Genomic DNA, 18,891 nt, shown 5'->3' with positions numbered 1-18,891 from the left:
TGCAAATTACCTTGAAATAAGACTGTTCTTAAGCTGGATGACGCTTTCCTTTCTTAATTTAATCCTTAGTTCTCATTCGCAGTTGTTTCGCTTTCCCTCGAGTGATTCCGTCGGTTAAAGTATCGCGTAAGTTGCTTTCGTCGTGAGATTTTTCGTTTTGTTTCGTTTCGTTTAACGTTGCCAAGTGCGATGACGATGTCAACTTGCTGAGGGAGGCCATCAAGACGTTACCGGCTTAGGCTGGATTATCCCCGGTCTGCCCCGCTACGGTTGATGGCATTACGTCATTTTCATTCACTTGGTTGGTATTGTTCACATTTCTGTTTGAGAAGCCCAGACAACATGTTTGTAGAATCCAATTTGTTAAGTAAATTATCATGCTTCAATCGTCCTCGAGGCTTTGCAAGGTTGTGTTGAGCAGCTTCTACGGTGAAGTCAAATTTAAACGCACAGGGCGTTCGGGTTCAATCTTCCGCAAAATACTCCTGTCAAATACTTGTTTCTGTTGGGAAGGTACACACAGACCACAGGCAATATATGGAAACATAATATTTTGCCAATTATGTATCCATGAAATGCAAAAAAATGAATATCAAATCTGTGTTGTTTTGTCTTTCTCGAAAAAAAAAACTAACTTAATTACTGGCGACGTTGGACTACGTTTTTCATTAAGAGTGCCAAATCAGGAAACAGGTCACATTTTAATGAAATAAAGTTAACGCTAATAATTATTTTTGAGGCGAACGGATTTTGACGATTTGCATACCGATTGAATCGGAAATTTTCTAAGATTTGTTTGATATGCTACACGTTACAATCCCATAGTCTGTAAATGGTTTGAATTGATGAAAATTGGAAGCTTCCCCATTTTCCCATCTGTTCTGTCCATTTGTGTGCTTACCTAATCGTGCTGTCAATGACAGGTAACTAATGCAACCGCGAGAATAGAAACAACGAAGACACGACAACGAAAAGAGAATATTTGCAACGTAAAGTCCACCCTTGCACATTAAGAACGTTGTCGCTAGCGTATAAATATTGCATCTCCTCTGAGGAAAATTTTACGGTGCTACTGACACTCGATCGAGACGGTCATGTTTTTAGCGCCTTACGAAAGAGTTTTTAAATAAAGTTTTCTGCTTTTATACTCTTTATTTTCAAATGCGATAAATCAGCCTGTATCAAGGCTATTTCCACAAATTAAATTTCAATACAATTAATTTTTACGATTCTAAAGATTTCTTTCTATATTCACAGTTCATCAGAGAAAACAGCAGAGCATCTTCATTCATCCGCGGCGTTTTAACCGCTGTTTGCGGTGCTCCCTTGCACTCCTACAAGAAAAAGGCGCGATCGGTGGCGTCACAAACGCTATTTTTCTTCGGATTGTGGGGATCCCTCCAACAGTGAGTAGAGCTTTTCGGGTGTGCTTTTGGTGATTCTTTGAACTGAATTTTCATTATAATAGAAACACATTAGTTATTAAAAAGAAAAATTATGATCAAATAAAAAATAGTGTAGTACTAAATTGCCCTCAGAGGCTAGAAGTGAAGGTGTAAATCGGGAAGTACCCCTTTTTCTTCGCGTTTCTCCTGGCAATCGGCAAGTTTTGTTTTATAAATATAGGTGCTTGAATTTTAGTTTTCATACAAGAGCTTTTACGGACATATATCCCAAATAAGGGAAGTGTATCAATATTTTACGACTTTTTCGCCGGCTACACCTGGGGTGTAGCTAGGCAACAAAAATGGCTTCCAGTAGTTCCGGACCTCCAGGAGGCCGGGCTACAAACCGTTACCGTGGAAGACCAACCCAACGTACCACTCCATTATGGGCTGACCCACTGAGTGGTGATCTTGAAATTCTTCTATTACGGGCCACAGGGGAAGATACCCTGTAGCGGACCGGGTTTCAAAAGATAACCCGGAACCTAGCTCGAAGAAGGCTAACAGCTCAGCTTTCCCACCCGACCTCTCTTAAGCGATTGGCTTAAGCGCCACCTCTTTCGAGGACCAATCGCCGCGTTAGTTGCCCAGCTAGAGGCCTGACAGGCAGGCCTAAATTGTATCCTTTTATCAGGATCGGGGGACGATCGAGTTGTACCAATTCCAACCAGCGAAGACTTCCAGAAGACACCCGTAGGGTACTCCGAGAGAACCATCAAACAACCAAGAATCACCTTAAAAGCACAGAATACCACAACAGGGTTTTCTCATCACCGGAAGTATTCAGCGAACAAATCACCAGACTGGCTCAACCATCTGGGAAACAAAGGCTCCAAAACAACAACGAAATCCAAATAATAATCTCGAAACACGGATAACGTGAAACCTTAATGAAACATAAAGTGAACGATTACAGGATCACATATGACTTTTACTAATAACTTAACAACATGACGAAAAACTTCCTGAGTGGACTACAGATTCACATTTATACAATTTATTTGTACATTTACTTTTGCTTAAATCTAAGGGACATCACATGTGCACATGGACAAAACAGGGTACCTGGGGAGTGCGGTGAGGACACAAATTTCCTCACCGACTCCTTCTGCTTCTTTGCGGTGGATTCTCCACCGGTTGATAGCTTCCAGCGGGTCTGTTGAAGGCGCGATGGTAACGGCGCAGCCTTTTCTCCGACGCGTTTTGGTTCGTCGGGTCTAGCCAAGAGGAATTTCCCTATTTTAGCAAATTGTTCACAGTTAGAAAAATGTCCCTAAATTATACAATATATGTACCTGTTGTAGTCGCTTTTTTGCTCGTTAAATTTTATTGAGCGTTTGTTTGCTAACTAGGAACAAATGATGGCACTGAAACAATTCAACTTTATCACCACAAAGACTTCACGTTATATAAAAAAAACTTACAATTAGCGATCGCGAACAAAACACACAATGGTTCCGCGATGTCGGACAGTTCTTGGCAAAATGGTCGAAGAACATTGTAGTCCTCAGATAAACCGCAGGGTATCTCGCGATTCAGAGCTCAAGCTCAGCCGAAGACAATTTCCCCAAAGCATCCCCTTGTGTGCATCTTGCTTCAACTAACCGTCCTTGAATACGACCTTCTCATTCCCCTCCCCAAACTCAAGGCCACGAAAGTAAGCGCTGCGCGAACAGACACTTATTGGCCGAACAACTTATGCGATTGAGCTCTCGCCCAGCTCCAGGGAGGTGGGATGGGAAATCTAAGCTCTTAAGTATACTTTCTGGAGTATCTTTTAGTTTACTTTCGGTTGTGACTTAGTACAGGTACGCTGTAAATGTTTCAGTGTGAATTTTTGAATTTAAATTTTGATATTTGAATAATAACTAACTATCCTACTATCCTAATCAATAAATAAATAAATAATTATAAATACACATAAATATTGTAAATAAATTAATTTTGAAATAAATAAACAACACTCAATAAATATGCACACCAATAATAAATAAGTAAATAACTAATCCAAAAATATCATATGATGAAAACAGTTGTGGCAACTGTTACAACCCTCCCCTCGAACCCCTTTCTTGTAAGCAAGACAGTTGCCAAGGCAGGATACTTAGAAAGTGCAAGACCACAACGAGACGACAAAAACCGAATTCAATATGTACTCTCAGTAAGAGAAAAGGATGTTATCGATAATTTACTTTCAATTAACAAGCTAATTGATGACACCCCAATAGAAATTATTCATCATCCGACTCTAAATCAACGCAAATGCGTTGTCACCTGTCGTGAAGTTCTAGACTTAAAGGAAGATGAATTATTAAGAGAACTGGCCGATCAAAAAGTGATCGAGGTAAAGCGTATCACCAGGAAAGAAAATGATTCGATTATAGCCACACCAACATTAATTCTGACCATTCGTGGAACTGTTGTTCCTAAATATATAAATTTTGGATTTCTTCGAGCAGGGACTAGGAATTATTATCCGAACCCCATGCAATGTTTTAAGTGTTACCGCTTTGGGCACACAACAAAACGGTGCAGGCGAAATACTCCACTCTGCAAAAACTGTGGAAAAGACCACAAAATAAATATTTCCGGAAACAAAATCTGTAAATCCCCTGAATTTTGCGTCAACTGTAATGGTGATCATACCTCATCCAACAGGACGTGCCCAATATGGGTAAGAGAAAACAACATAACCAGAATAAGAGTAGATGAGGGAATATCTCACAACGAAGCTAGGAAAAAGTATGACCTCCATAACAATGGAATAACCTATTCCAGTGTGCTGCAGGACAGACTTAATACCATCCAAACACCAGTAGATGGCTGCACTCAATGCAAATGCCAATGTAATTCCGCTAGACCCAATCGGGATAATAGCCAATCCATTATCTCAGGCAATGAAACGGAAAGCTCGATAGATGAATCTGAAGAAGATTCCGAAGAATCAGAAAAAGGAGAAATGGAGGAACAAAAGAATATAGAATCTGAAGAGGAACGATAAGACATGCAAACCGAAGAGGAATCAGATAATCCAATGGAATACATTGAAATTAGGAATAAAAATAAAAGGAAAATCTCGAACAAAGGAACATCTTCTGAAGAACATAAGTCTTCTGATGAGGAAAACAAGCAAACCAAAGAAGTTCAACGGAAACGGACAAGGAACGAACAAATCAAATAAATGAAAGAAACAACACACACACTCACCAACAATAAACACCCACGTAACAACAATCAACAATCACATGCTAACACTCAATACCACTCCACTCCAAATAAAAATAACACTAACACAAATAACACACACATCAGGAAAGTTTCCAGCCCTCCAAAGGGTAATAATAAAAACAAATAAATAATTCCTTCTATTACATAAATTTAACCTTTGATCTGCAGCATTTTTATAATAATCAATATTATTTTAGTTAACCCATTTTATGCCAAGCGTTCGAAAAATCGAACAGCAACTTTGATAATTTTTCATGTATTTGGAAAGCAACCATATGGTAATGTTTTTGCACTAAGAGATAGCTTAATTTATTAGCTACCACTTACCATCGATTTCATTCAATTTTGTGTAACTTTTTTGGGTAATAAATTCGATTTAAAGCAAGTATGTTTGAAAGTTGTTTTCAATTTCAATTAAAAAACCCAATAACATACAAAAATATGTGAACTTTTCTACAGTATTACTTTGACAATAGGACATACATTGTGATATAGGACGAAACTCATTCGATTGAGCCTCCTCCAGGAAAGTAACAGTCGGGGAAATTGAGTGTTCGAAAAATCGAACATTGGCCAAAACGAACAAGTTTTTCTGCTGAATCCACATCAACACATCTAACCTCCGCAACGCACTTTGATTTGTTTATTTTGGAAGACGGGAGGTTTTTCATGTATTCTTGCTTTTTCAATTGTGAATGTTTGCAAATATCGATTAATTTAGCAAATATTATTGAAAACCTGTATGATTTGTTGTCCGTAATAACCGTAGGTTATGGCGGCCCGTGGAATTTCGTTTTCCGCCATACCGAATAATAACCTCCCAACCCTCTATGCCATTGTTTTTTCGTACTATTTTGGTACTTTGCAGGTAATTTTGAAGCATTTACATTTCTCCACAACCAACTATAAAAAAAGGCATATGCTTTCGTTTGAAAGAAACACCCTGCCAGTAATAAGTTAAAATTACATGAAATAAGAAATGCCACATCTCACCTTCTTCTTCTTGAATGGCGTTAACGTTCTCTGTGGAACTTTTGCCGTCTCAACGAATGCATTAACTAGCGTCATTTATTAATACTTAGTTGAGATTTCTTAAGCCAAATAATAACACGCCTTCAATGTATTCCGAGGGGCAAGCTCTAGAATACGCGTGACCACAGTGCAAGTCGAAGGAAATTTCTCTGACGAAAAATCCTCCGGCCAGAACGGGAATCTAACCCGAACACCCGGCATGATAATGTGAGACGCTAACCACTCGGCCACGGGTGCACATCTCACCTTAGGTGGATTAATTCAGGTTTATACTTAGAGACATCCATTCTCCTGTGCTTGTTCTTCCCGAAATGCAAAATTGATGCATTTATGAATACCGTATATTTGCTAATTGAAGTGACTTTATGTTCGCAGTATGTTTGTACTTGTCAAAAAAGTGCGGGTTTCGGCCAATGTTCGATTTTTCGAACAATCATTTTCCAGAAAATGGAAGATGGGAAAAAAATTATTCTTGAACATTGGTGTTCCTTTAGCGTTAATAATCGAAATTACACCAATGGCTTTCGTCAGAAAAATAATTTTTACAGCTTGGTCGTTAATGGGTTAAACCGAACGGCCCGGAGTTGCCGTCCACCTTATTTTTGAAGGAGGTGGGATGGACGGCGGCTCCAGCCTTCGATCTCTTGATACTTCAGACACCTCACTATTTACCATACTTTTCATAAAATAATTCATAAATCGAAAGACCTGGAGCCACCTTCCGCCTTATTTAAGGAGGGATGGGACGGAGGGCGGTCTCCAGGCTTTCACTTATTCATATTATATTTAATCGGATTATTTCTTTAAATAACTTTCATAATCGTAGGACTGCTCTAGGGATCATTGAAACACTGCCCATCGACCATTATTTTATTTTTTCAGACAGTCTCAGCTCAATAGAGGCAATCGGCTCAATGAAAGTTGATAAACGCTCATCTTATTTCCTAACAAGAATAAGACATCTATTGAGTGTTTTGGTCGAAAAATTATTCAAGATTACCTTAGCATGGGTTCCCTCTCATTGCTCGATTCCGGGGAATGAGAAAGCGGACTCGCTAGCTAAGGTGGGCGCTTCAGAAGGCACACTTTTTGAAAGGCAAATTGCCTATAATGAATTTTTTCACATTCCTCGTCAGGACACACTCGTTAGTTGGCAGTGCATGTGGAGTGAAGATGAGTTCGGTCGTTGGTTACACACGATTATCCCTAAGGTCTCGACGAGTGCATGGTTCAAGGGATTGAATGTAGGTCGTGATTTCATTCGCGTGATATCTCGGCTTATGTCCAATCACTACAACCTAAACGCGCATCTCTATCGCATTGGGCTCGCAGCAAACAATCTTTGTGATTGTGGCGATGGCTACCACGACATCGAGCATGTTGTCTGGTCGTGTATCCGGTTCCATGCTGCTCGCTCTCAGCTCTCTAGAGCACTGAGAGCAAAAGGCAGACAATCGGATATCCCGGTCCGGGATATCTTAGGTAGCCGGGATCCTGATCTTCTGCTTCATCTATACCTGTTCCTCAGAAACGCCGATGTCAACGTTTAATGATGTTTCCTTCGTTGTGTCCCCGTTTCATATCCCTCCTATCCGATCGATAAACTTTTACTTAGTCGCGGCAATACATACACACACTCTTTACAGATGCACGGGCCAAAGGTTGTGCAGTCCACTGATCATTCAACAAGAGCCAAAGGTTGTACCGCTCATGACAATTCTACACGAACTGATGATTGCGCCGGCTAGTGACCATTCTATCCTGGATTCCTCGAGTCGAGAGAGACGCACCACGCTAGATATGGGGTACAGACTAGGGAGCGTTGCTGATTAATGGTCAGCTGCATCCCAATAGGAAGTAGCCCGTGTCGGGCACACGCATAGAGCATCGAAGACTGCAACATACCAATTATGAGAACACTTGTAATACTAACCTCGAGCCAACCGCGAGTAATCGGTTACATATTACTAACATAGTTGTAAGACAAAAATTGTCAAAATATTGGACTCCCGGCCCCGTCAGGATAACGCCACATGTGCCTTAATAAAAAATATATTTTGGGGAAAAAAAATAATCGTAGGACCGGAAACTGACTCTCACCTTATTTTTGGAGATGGTAGGGTGAGTGGCGGTTCCTAGTCTAATATTATATTTTCTCTAAAGGCCGGGAGTTGTCCTCCATTTCACTCAGTGGAATGGATGGCGATTCCTGACACTCAATACTTTTTAAATACATATAAATATGTGTATGTGTATACATGTATAAAATAAAATAAAATTAAATAAAATATATATACATATAAAAAAATGAATAAATTACTAACAAATGCCAACTAACTAATTTACAATTTCAAAAGCCATACCTATCCTACTCCTTCCCCTTTTCCTACCCATGTCACTCCTCCCTCATCCATTCCTTTGAATCCCACCCAAATCCTTTCCACTCCTCTCCATCCTATCCTCCTGAGAAGGGCCTTTTTGTTTTTTTTTGTTTTTGGAACACGCCTTTCGTTTGAAATCTAGGTCACTTGTGCTTCGTTACCGCTTGGGTCCTCGGATCAGTAAATATTTACTTTCCTTTACAGCATATTTTAAATATCATATGAAGCATAGGATTCCTTCCTGCCTTCTTCTTGATTCGAAAATCGAGCGGACAGATCTGATGGGTGGTTTTTGTTTTTGGCTTCCCTTTCGCCAGTCCCCTCTGGGCTGGTCTTATTGTGGCTCTTCACTGGGCTAGAGGCGAATGAACTGCAAAGTTTAAAGCCTCTTAAAAACAAAGAAGAAGAAGAAGGAAAATTTTCACTTCCCGTTTGGTGGTCATCGACGCCACATCGTTGCCGGCGAGCGTCGGGCGATATTAAATCAGCTTTCTCATTCTGCTCATTTTGTGTCATTTTCTTTTCTCCTCGAGCTGTGGACGCGAGCGAATATTTCACTCGCTGTGCATCTGACATTGCAATCAGCACATTGAGACGAGCCATGGCAAAGCAGCCGTAAACATAATGGTTTTTGCCACATTATGTAGAGAAAAATCAAGTTGGGTCATCATTGCCGGCTCAAAACGAAAATTATTCTTCTGCTGGAGTGCTGTGTGATTTCTCTTCGAGACCAATAATACTAACAAGAGTTCATTTTAAGAAGAGTGCAAAACGAGTATATTAAATGGCTTCAAGCCACTATTGTTTGGCTTTGTGTGTGTTGGTTGTTTTCGTTGCGTAAAACTTTTAATTTGTTTCGCTAAGAGAAGATCGTCGCTAAACTGCTTGACAATGTGATTAATTAATGTGCATGAGAACACGGTTTATGGTTATAGATCACTGCATCGAATCTAATTTCATCCCTCTTTTTTTTTCTAACGCGAATTTCTATAGTGTTTCTTCTGACCATCTTCGTTTCTGTCTTTTTCGCACTCACGAGGAAAAGAAATCAATAAGTCAATGCACGGCGCCTAACCTTGTCTTCGGTTTGACGTTTGTGCGTGGTTTGTTTCAGCTCCCATTTGTTAACATTGGCACAGGAACATGTGGAAATATCAATGAATGGGAACTGAAACAAAATTCGCAGAACTGCCAATCTGACGTCTCCGTGCATTGATTTGTGTTGTGATCTATGTATTAGAATTCTGGAATAATGTTTGATTAGCAAAAGCAATCCAAATGTTGACATTATGTACATAACATTTATCAGGTGGTGAGATTGAAATCGATGTACACAGGAAAAAAAGATCGAAAAAATCGGAATTCGGAAGTGTAAAGCTTGTTTTTCAACCCTTCACAATGAAGAAAAATTAGCGCGAATATTTGTGATTTTTTTTCCGCTAACCAATCAAAACGAATCGCGGGATCATTTGCGGGATCCCGTGGCCGAGCATCTCACATTATCATGCCGGGTGTAGGGGTTCGATTCCCGTTCTGGCATCAAAGAAATTTCCTTCGACTTGCACCGTGGTCACGCGTATTCTAGAGCTTGCCCCTCGAAACACATTAAAGGCGTGTTATTTGGCTTAAGAAATTTCAACTAAGTTTTAAAAAATGACGCTAGTTGATGCATACGTTGAGACGGCATAAGTTCCACAGGGAAAAAAGTAGATATTCCCAAGCTTTTGCTGCGAAAAAATACGAATTCGCATAGCTTTGACGGTTTGTTCTGCATACATCAAACAGTTGTAACAGGACAATCTAGATGGGTGCAAGGAGATATCACAATTTTCGCTCAGCTTCACATCGATGGAACTATGAACACATTTTTTCTATCACCACTTTTAAGAAAGAAGTATTAAGTAGTTATAAGAATATATTGGTCTACATAGATTGACAACAACTAAATAAATAAATAAATATACATGCTGGCCGGCTACTGCTGTAGGATAATCAATAATTTTCCGAATTTTTATTTTTAACTCCACTGAACATTTTAATATTGGATTGTATCACATTCGGAATATACTTGCACTTGCAACTCACATTTGAGAGTAATATGATTTTGTATCACCAATCTTATGCAACTTGTTTTCGTTGTCAATATTGTTTTTGTTTTGATTTGTTCGTTTCACATATTTTTGTTTGAATCAAAATGTTCACTGCAACATCAAAGCCAAAAGTGTATCAAACTGGGCAGAGCACATTCGGATAAACATAAAAATCATTTTAAGATCTGCATTACGCGAAGTTGGAACGAGATTCGACCAAACTTCTTGTTCCCGTCTTTCCCAAAAAATCACCTAAGCCACCAAATTCTGCGTATTCTAGCGACATTTCGACTTCGCATTTTCGCGGATTACAGATTTTTTATCCCTTTTGTTTATTTTAGAATTTTAGTTGTAACAGAGCTGAATTTTAATCGTGTACATGTCACATGTTTATTATATCTATAATTAGCACATTACACAGTTGCCATTTTTCGGCGTTAGATTATTCCCTTCTATACCATTGCATATGGTACAAATTTACACAGTAGCCATTTAGGCGTAAGAGATTTCCTTCTGATCTTCCATTATCCAGTTAGACCGGACAGCGGAGACAGTTGATTGATCATTGTTGAGTTATTTGTAGAACAGCAATTCATTGTGAAGGACTTTAGCGAAAACAATTCGCACGAACGAATTTCGCACTTGAAAAATTCGCTCATTCTAAAACAAGCTTAAGCAGGAAAAAATTTACACTGAGGTGAGGTAAATACACCTTAGATCGATCGAACGATAAATGTCAAAAAATAAAACTGGGCATGGGGTAGGAAGGATGAGGGAGGGCTGTCATAAACGTCCTGCGGTATTTCCGCGAGGTGTTATTGTAAGCGAGTAGTTTTAGTTGTATTTATTGTATCGAGTCATACTATAGCTTGTTGGAAAGGTATTTTTGCGCGCTATAATATAGTCCTTGACAGTGTTTTGTTTGGTTAAGTCGTTCGTGAGTTATAGTGTCGCAAATATGGAGCAAAATAAAGAGAAAATCCGACATATTTTACAGTACTACTATGACAAAGGCAAAAATGCATCTCAAGCTGCCAATAAAATTTGTGCAGTTTATGGACCCGATACAGTTTCTATTTCCACCGCACAACGATGGTTTCAACGTTTTCGTTCTGGTGTAGAGGTCGTCGAAGATGCGCCACGCTCCGGAAGGCCTGACGCTCAATTCGGACCTGTACTGCCAACAACTGGACCGCTTGAAGGTAGCACTCATGAAGAAGAGGCCATCTTTGATAAACAGAGGCCAGAGGGAGGTTCTTTTGCATCCGCCGTATAGTCCGGACCTTGCACCAAGTGACTACCACCTGTTTTTGTCCATGGCGAACGAACTAGGTAGTCAGAAGTTAGCCACAAAAGAGGCCTGTGAATATTGGCTATTCGAGTTTTTTTGCCAATAAGGAATATAAGGAGCTTCTATAACAGGGGTATTATGAAGTTGGCATCTCGTTGGGAACAAGTCATCGAACAAAACGGCGCATATTTGACTTAAAACAGATGATTGTAACTAATTTTATGAACAAATGAAAATTAAAAACAAATACCGCACGACTTTTTTGACAGCCTAATATTTATACGTTCAGAATTTATTTTTAATAAGATGGGTAAAACTGAAGCACACATATAAAAAGACGGGTGGGTAATGTCGGGGACATAACCGGAAAGACGCAGGACTACACCAAGGGGTGTCCATTATTCGAATATTATGGAGCACAGATCCCAGAATTATCAACTTTTCATGTACAAAACTACAGAAAAAAAATCAAAGGATTAAATAAAACCTCAACACTCAGCAAACATTCAAACGTTTAGATTCAAATATGAAAAAATCAAAATTTGCCGTGCAAATATCGTGCGGTGCAAATGTTGTAGGGGTTATTGTTCAGTCGGCAACGAACACACACTTGATGGCAAGCATATCGGAATAGGAATTTACCGTCTAGTATCGTGATAAAATTGGGCATTGCACTCCTCATGAATAACTGTGTTCTACTAGTCAAGTCTTTCATTTGATACCCATATTGATGGGGTTTAGAGAAAATATGCAATCCGCCATTTTGCGGTGGCGGCCTTTTTGGATGTGCGTTTTTCATAAATAACTGTGTTCTACTAGTCAATCTCTTTCATACGCAGTTTTATAATGGCTGCAAAGATAAAGGTGTGTTCCAAATTTCAGATCAACCGGTCAACAGGAAAGGGGTCAAATTTCAATTAATGTGATATAGCACCATAGACAAACATGTTACATACAAACATACAAATATGTCACAGCTAAATAAAACTGTTTCAAAACTCCAGCATTCTATCAAATCGAGCGCGATTAGCCACTCATTCACCCGGCGCGACGCTTCCACCGCTTTTAACCCCTTCCCGTATTATTTAATACGTCACACATCAAGTGATTTCACTAGACCACTGAGCGTTCTAGCGCCCTATGTTATTCAAGTACCCACGAGTGAGAATCGGTGTTGTACGGGAAAGGGTTAACATACTTCGATAGGCTCTTCTGCTCCACATCCCATTGAAACTCCGGAGCAATAAAGGGTGTGTCACATCAAATTTCATCACGGAAAAAACGCTGTAGAATTTTAATTTTTAGGAATTATATCTTCAGCTTTCGCTTATAATCAGATAAGAGTGTATAGATCACGTTGGCCATGCTTCACTGTTAATTTTTCGTAAATTTGGAAAAATGTCGTCGAACGAAAAAGAGCGTCGTGAATTAATCCTGTGTACTCATTTCGAGAATCCGGAGTTGTCACATCGGGACATCGGTAAGATGCTGGGAATCGTCCAATCCACGGTCAGCAAAGTACTAAAACGATACTTCGAGAACCTAACCATCGACCGGAAGGTGAAGAACGGCAAAAATGGATGCTCCGTCAGTGAAAAAGATCACAAGCGCGTAGTTAAGCAGTTTAGAGGTGATCCGAGAAGATCGGTCCGGGATGTCGCCAATAAGCTGAATTTGTCAAGTTCATTCGTCCAGCGGACCAAGCAGCGGGAGGGCCTGCGTACATACAAGGTTCAGAAGGCTCCTAACCGCGACGAAAGGCAAAACATGGTGGGGAAGACGCGAGCCCGGAAGCTGTACACCGAAATGCTGACGAAGCCGCATTGCCTGGTAATGGACGACGAAACCTACGTAAAGCGGACTTTCCTCAGCTGCCGGGCCTGTTGTTCTTCTCCGCAGAGGACAAATTCAGCGTTCCGGAGGAGATTCGCAAGCAGAAACTATCCAAGTTTGCCAAAAAGTACATGATGTGGCAAGCGATCTGCTCTTGCGGAAAGCGAAGCGCCCCCTTCGTGATGACCGGCACGGTAAACGGGCAGGTTTACCTTAAGGAGTGCCTACAGAAGCGCTTACTACCACTATTGAAGCAGCACGAGGGCCCGACCATCTTCTGGCCGGATCTCGCTCCGTGCCACTATTAAAAGGACGTGTTGGAGTGGTACGAAGCCAACGGGGTCACCTTCGTGCCAAAGGAAATGAACCCGCCCAACGCGCCGGAGCTTCGCCCAATAGAGAAATATTGGGCGATTATGAAGCAGGCCCTCCGGAAGAACCCAAAAGTTGTCAAATCGGAGGCGGACTTCAAGAGAAAATAGATTTCTGTTCAAAAAAAACTACAACCTGACGTTGTACAGAACCTTATGCACGGGGTAAAGAGGAAGGTGCGAGCATACGGGCTTGGGCTCGAAGAATGAATAAAAAGAAAATGCCAAAAGTTGTTTAATAGTTTTTATTTTACTGTCTAAAATTTTCAAAAGGATCGGTCTACTGGGCGAATTTCTACAGCGTTTTTTCCGTGATGCAATTTGATGTGACACATCCTTTAAGCAACTAGCAACTATCAACATGCAATAAGCAATATTATCGCCAATGGATTTTTCCATTTGAGTTTTGGTGATCTCGCACACCGACGCAATACGATATCGCTATCGCCTTTACAGAGCAACACATATCGCTAGTAACACGACGTGTCGGTTGAAGAGCAACTTATCGCTCGTAATTTGACAAGTTTCGTTCATTAAGTAGATTGTTTGCATAATGTCAGGCGTTATTATTGCTCTCGTATGCGAAGAACAACAAAATATGTTGTCTGTTGCATATTGCGTATTGCAGTTTGCTAGTTGCTTGTTGCTCCGGTGCCTTATGCTGAAAATCTATTTCAAGATAGCGTCTCTCCTGCTTGGCGTCCGATGATAGAATGTGGCCAAGCACCGCCATCGCTCACTTTATATAGCCATATAGTTAACGTTGTAGCGACCGCCTATATTTATTAATAATCTCTTTTTGTCTCCCTTCTTCACCTTGTCCATACGTTTCGCCCGTACCCGTGGTTGCTTGTAATGAATCGCTGTATGGCTGCAGACAAAATGTATGGGAAAGTAGAGAATTCTTTCTTCCAATTTTTCATCAATTTGAATTTCATATGAGCTGAAAACCCGTAATGTGTAGCATATAAACAATTGCTGAGGATATTTCCTATCAATGTGTGTATTTGGAACCAAAATCCATTCATTAATTGAGGAAGTATTAGCGTACAGAAACTGAACACTTTTTCACACCGAAATATTGAAATGGGCCCCTATATTGAAAGGTTAGATGTAGTCCTGCGTCAAAAACTGGATAAAACTGGATAATATTCCAAAAAACTGAAAGATTTCAGAATTTAACTGATTGACTGGATCGAAAAAAAAATGGAAGTATCCAGTTTAAACTGGAACATTGGTAACGCTGAACATATATAAGCCGGTGGAACTTGTACCCACATGCATAGAAATGGCCGGAATGCGATTTCCTAACATAGATTCCAAAACTAATGAGTCTGAAATAAAAAAATCGGCGTTGCAAAATAGATACAAGGTGCGGGAACTTTTGTACCCGTATGCATTTCTGCAGACCGGAATGGACTTCAAAAGCAGTATGAATACAACGCATTGGTTCGGTTATTCAAGACTGCATTGGAAGATATCCCTTAATGACTTCAGCTAACTGTACTTTTACGTATACCGTTTGACACAATGGTGTTAAAAATTAGCTGCGATAACGTCGATTGAACAATATGCGTCCGATTTACATACCAAAATTCAAACTGAGTGTCTGAAGTTCATCATATCAAACGAATTTGCGGTCCGAGAAGTACGTGCACTTGGGAGATGCAATGACTCCAGAGTAGTTTTTTAGTAAACTACATTGATCGTTTAGCAATTCTACTGTTCACATGTTTTGGAAGACCACGATAAATGAATTAAATGACCAAGGCATCACGCTATACGTCAGACTTCCAACGAAGAACGTAATCTCTCACAATGCACGAATTGACCTAAATTGAGATTTGTTTGCAATTGAATTCGGAAATTGGTTTATTCAATTACGGGTTTAACCAATAATTTAACCAATACAATACACAATACACAAAAGAATACACACATGATTACTAAGTTAGCGGTAGACCTACGGCAACCTTGCGGTTATATCTTGGGCACCCATAGTTTTTTTTGTGGGGAAAAAATTACAATTAATCTTTGAAAACGGAATTACATATTCGGCTAGGAGTAGGATGAAAGAATACGAGGAAGTATTCTTCGCATTGCATTGTAGCACGGAAATTCGTTTTTAATGGAATTTCTGTGTTAGAAATCAAACGTGTTCCAAAATCATTCGATCGCTTGTCCAATAGTGACTGCAGTCATGTTCAGGTTTGTTTTAAATGTTCGACTGTTGTTCACAGCTCAGTTTCCCTGCCAACAGTGGAGCGGGATCGGCAAAATGAAAATTCGGTACGACAAAAATTTCCGATAATATTAATAAATAACGTCATTCCATGAGTCAGCGTTTGCTTTTGTGCCGCTGCCGGTCGGACCATTACTTTTCCAATATCGGGTACCGTCACGGGACTATTTTATTTTTATCTCTTCGGATTGAACGATTTTGAGCCATATATGCTCAGCACCGCCACGCCGGTATGGGAAAGTATAAAGTTTAAATGATGCCGATCCCTTGTCGACACTTTGGGGGGTTCGCTTGGTCGGCGGAAGTAACAAGATAGGAAAGCGAGTTCTAGGCGAACTTTTTGTTATGAGGCCGGAATGTTTTGGGAGAGCGGGAATTTAATCGTCTTCCAGATTTCACCAGAGGCCGTTCTCGTGTGTAAGGATGAGGGCTCCGAACAATTTTGGAGGGGAATTGGCACAGACAATTCATCATTTGTATGATTAATGTCCACTTTTAAACCACATCATTAATCAAAAACGGCACCGGATGGTTTGTGCGATGTTGTTCAGCAAAATGGTGGGCTCCACGCGAATGACCCTTGATGTGGGCGATAATTAAATTTGCCATTCGTATTATGACAATCTGCCGTAGGTGAGTCATTTGGAGAGTACACACAGTGGAACCGCAGTCGTGCACACTTGTGCTAATGAACGATGATTAATGGGAACTCAACGCTGCTCAAGTACGGTCCAGTGACTTCAATTTGCTGACAGTAAACAGTACACTTTGATCATTTTCAGCTTTCGTGACATCGACAATGTTTTGCGAGGGTGAGCGCGTGTCAGACCAGGGGGCGTAGAAATGCTGAGGCGAATCGATTTTATCACGGGTGTACCCCGGGCACTGTCGTGACTCAATCATTTTACAGTTAAACGGTTAAACTAGAGTTGGTTCATGTTGGAAAATGATGGCACACTATTAGGTGTAGAAGTATGACTTTACGGATTTATAATATGTGACGAATGTAACACTGTTGCCATGTGGGCAACACATGCGTTTGAAAGGCGTATCCTTCAGCTTTAGAGTTCATTTGATTGAAGTGTAAACAACCAATGTTTTTATCGCCTTAAGGATGTCAAATTCATTACCGGAAAATGCCATTCCCAGGAAGTTTATTGTATTATTTTTTGTTTTCTGAGTCTTACAGAGAATGTGACCCATTGGTAAGCATATGTGAAGAGTGCTCTAAACGATTCAGAAGTAATGATAAAGAACATGAAAGACGAGAACTGAAGGAAAAACTACCGGTATGGGAGAATAGACACGACAAAAGAATTCTCCAGCATGATAACGTCAGACCACATGTTCCTGAATCTGTCAAGAATGTTCCAGAAAGAGTGAACTGGGAGGTTTAACATCATTGCTTCCTCAGTTTACTATTTGTTTCGGTAGTAGTACGTTTTATGTTTCAAATCCGAAAAAATCGGTGCATGTGAACAAGTATGACACATAATACATTGATTAAAATGTTCTGGACCTTGCACATATCTATTGGATTTTCCCTTATCAATTTTCCCTACGTTTCAACATTATAAACACATTGGAGCAGTGTGACTATACATTCATTAGATTGCTTCAGACGCAGGACTACGTCTTTCAGGAAGCTTGTCAAATCAGGAAATATTTCAAGTATTTTATACAAGAAATAATGTTAAGGTTAATGAATGTTTTCGCTGCGAGTGAAATTGGATGGTTTGTTTACCAATCGGATCGGAAATTCCCCAAGATTTGTTTAATATGCTATACATTACGATTCCCAAGTGTTTGTTATGTCCATTTTTGTGCTTACCTACCAATCGTCTATAAGACGTCGTGCACAAATTACGTAACGCTAAAAATGTGATTTTTGGAACCCCTCCCTCTCCCTTAATCATAAAAAGTAACGCAAGACAAACCCCCTTCTCCCTTATGTTACGTAACACTAATCTTTACACAAAGTCAAAGTTGTTCAACATAAAAAATAGATATCTGCCCAGGTCGGAATCAAATGTTCTTACGGAAGTTGCTTTTATGCAAGTAGTGACACAGGAAGAACTTTCGAGAAGTTCATAGAATTTTGAGCAAACGTAGATGGAAAATTAATGACATTAGCTTGGATTGGGGGTCTTCGTAGCCGAATTGGTTACATGTCCGCTACTGAGCGAACGATCATGAGCTCATAACTCGGGGCCCTCAACTGACCATATTTGTTTGTTATTACGGTCTGCTGTATCGGTTATTGGCACCAGGGCCCGAAATCTTCGAAGGTGAAAAATGAAGACCGACTCTACTCCCAGTAGCTTCGCTTCGACTAGAACTGCTTCGGCAGTCGCCGCCAACAATAAATGATTTGACTAGAAAATGAATTGACTAGCGCTGACTAGCGAGGATGACTGGTGAACTAGTCCAGTCAGTGGTTATTTTAACTGACTCGGCTAATGACTACAAATCTGCCTCTTCTTTCAACTGACTTCAATCCACATTTCCATTTCCCCCTGACACTAATTTTGTACACGCGTACGCACGTCCATATAAAGAGGAATATAGTCGAGTCGGTAGAGGGAGATAGCGACTAAACTCCCGACTGACTGTTCAGTCGTTTTGGCGGAGAAACTGCGTGAAGAGCCAAAAGTCATTTACCGACTGACTATGGATATAGTCAGTCGGTTAGTCAGCAGGCTATCCTCAGTTGACTATGACTATGCTGAGCCCTGATTGGCACTATTAATTACACAACAATGAAAGCCTCATATCAACAGTCCTGCTGTGAACAGTCCAACTGTGAACATTCGAACAATAGGAATATTTTTACGCCGAAAAAGCGACATGTGTATCGTTAGAATAGGAATACTCTTACACCTAAGAATGGCTACAGTGTAATATACAACCAAAATGTACACGAAGAAATTTGGCTCTGTTACAGCTAAATTGCTAAAAAAGCCTAATAAAATAAACAG

At 40.2% G+C, this 18,891-nt stretch overlaps 1 protein-coding gene across 1 annotated transcript in view; it reads right to left on the bottom strand.

The window, feature by feature from the left end:
• Positions 1 to 18,891, bottom strand: part of LOC129772754 (proteoglycan Cow) — a 421,514-nt gene that overhangs the window by 160,759 nt on the left and 241,864 nt on the right. The gene's annotated exons all lie outside the window — the stretch shown is intronic.

Source organism: Toxorhynchites rutilus, chromosome 1 (assembly GCF_029784135.1).
Source record: "Toxorhynchites rutilus septentrionalis strain SRP chromosome 1, ASM2978413v1, whole genome shotgun sequence".
Lineage (NCBI taxonomy): Eukaryota > Metazoa > Arthropoda > Insecta > Diptera > Culicidae > Toxorhynchites > Toxorhynchites rutilus.
The sequence above is the reverse complement of the archived record's forward strand: the minus strand, read 5'-3'. Positions and strand labels throughout refer to the sequence as shown.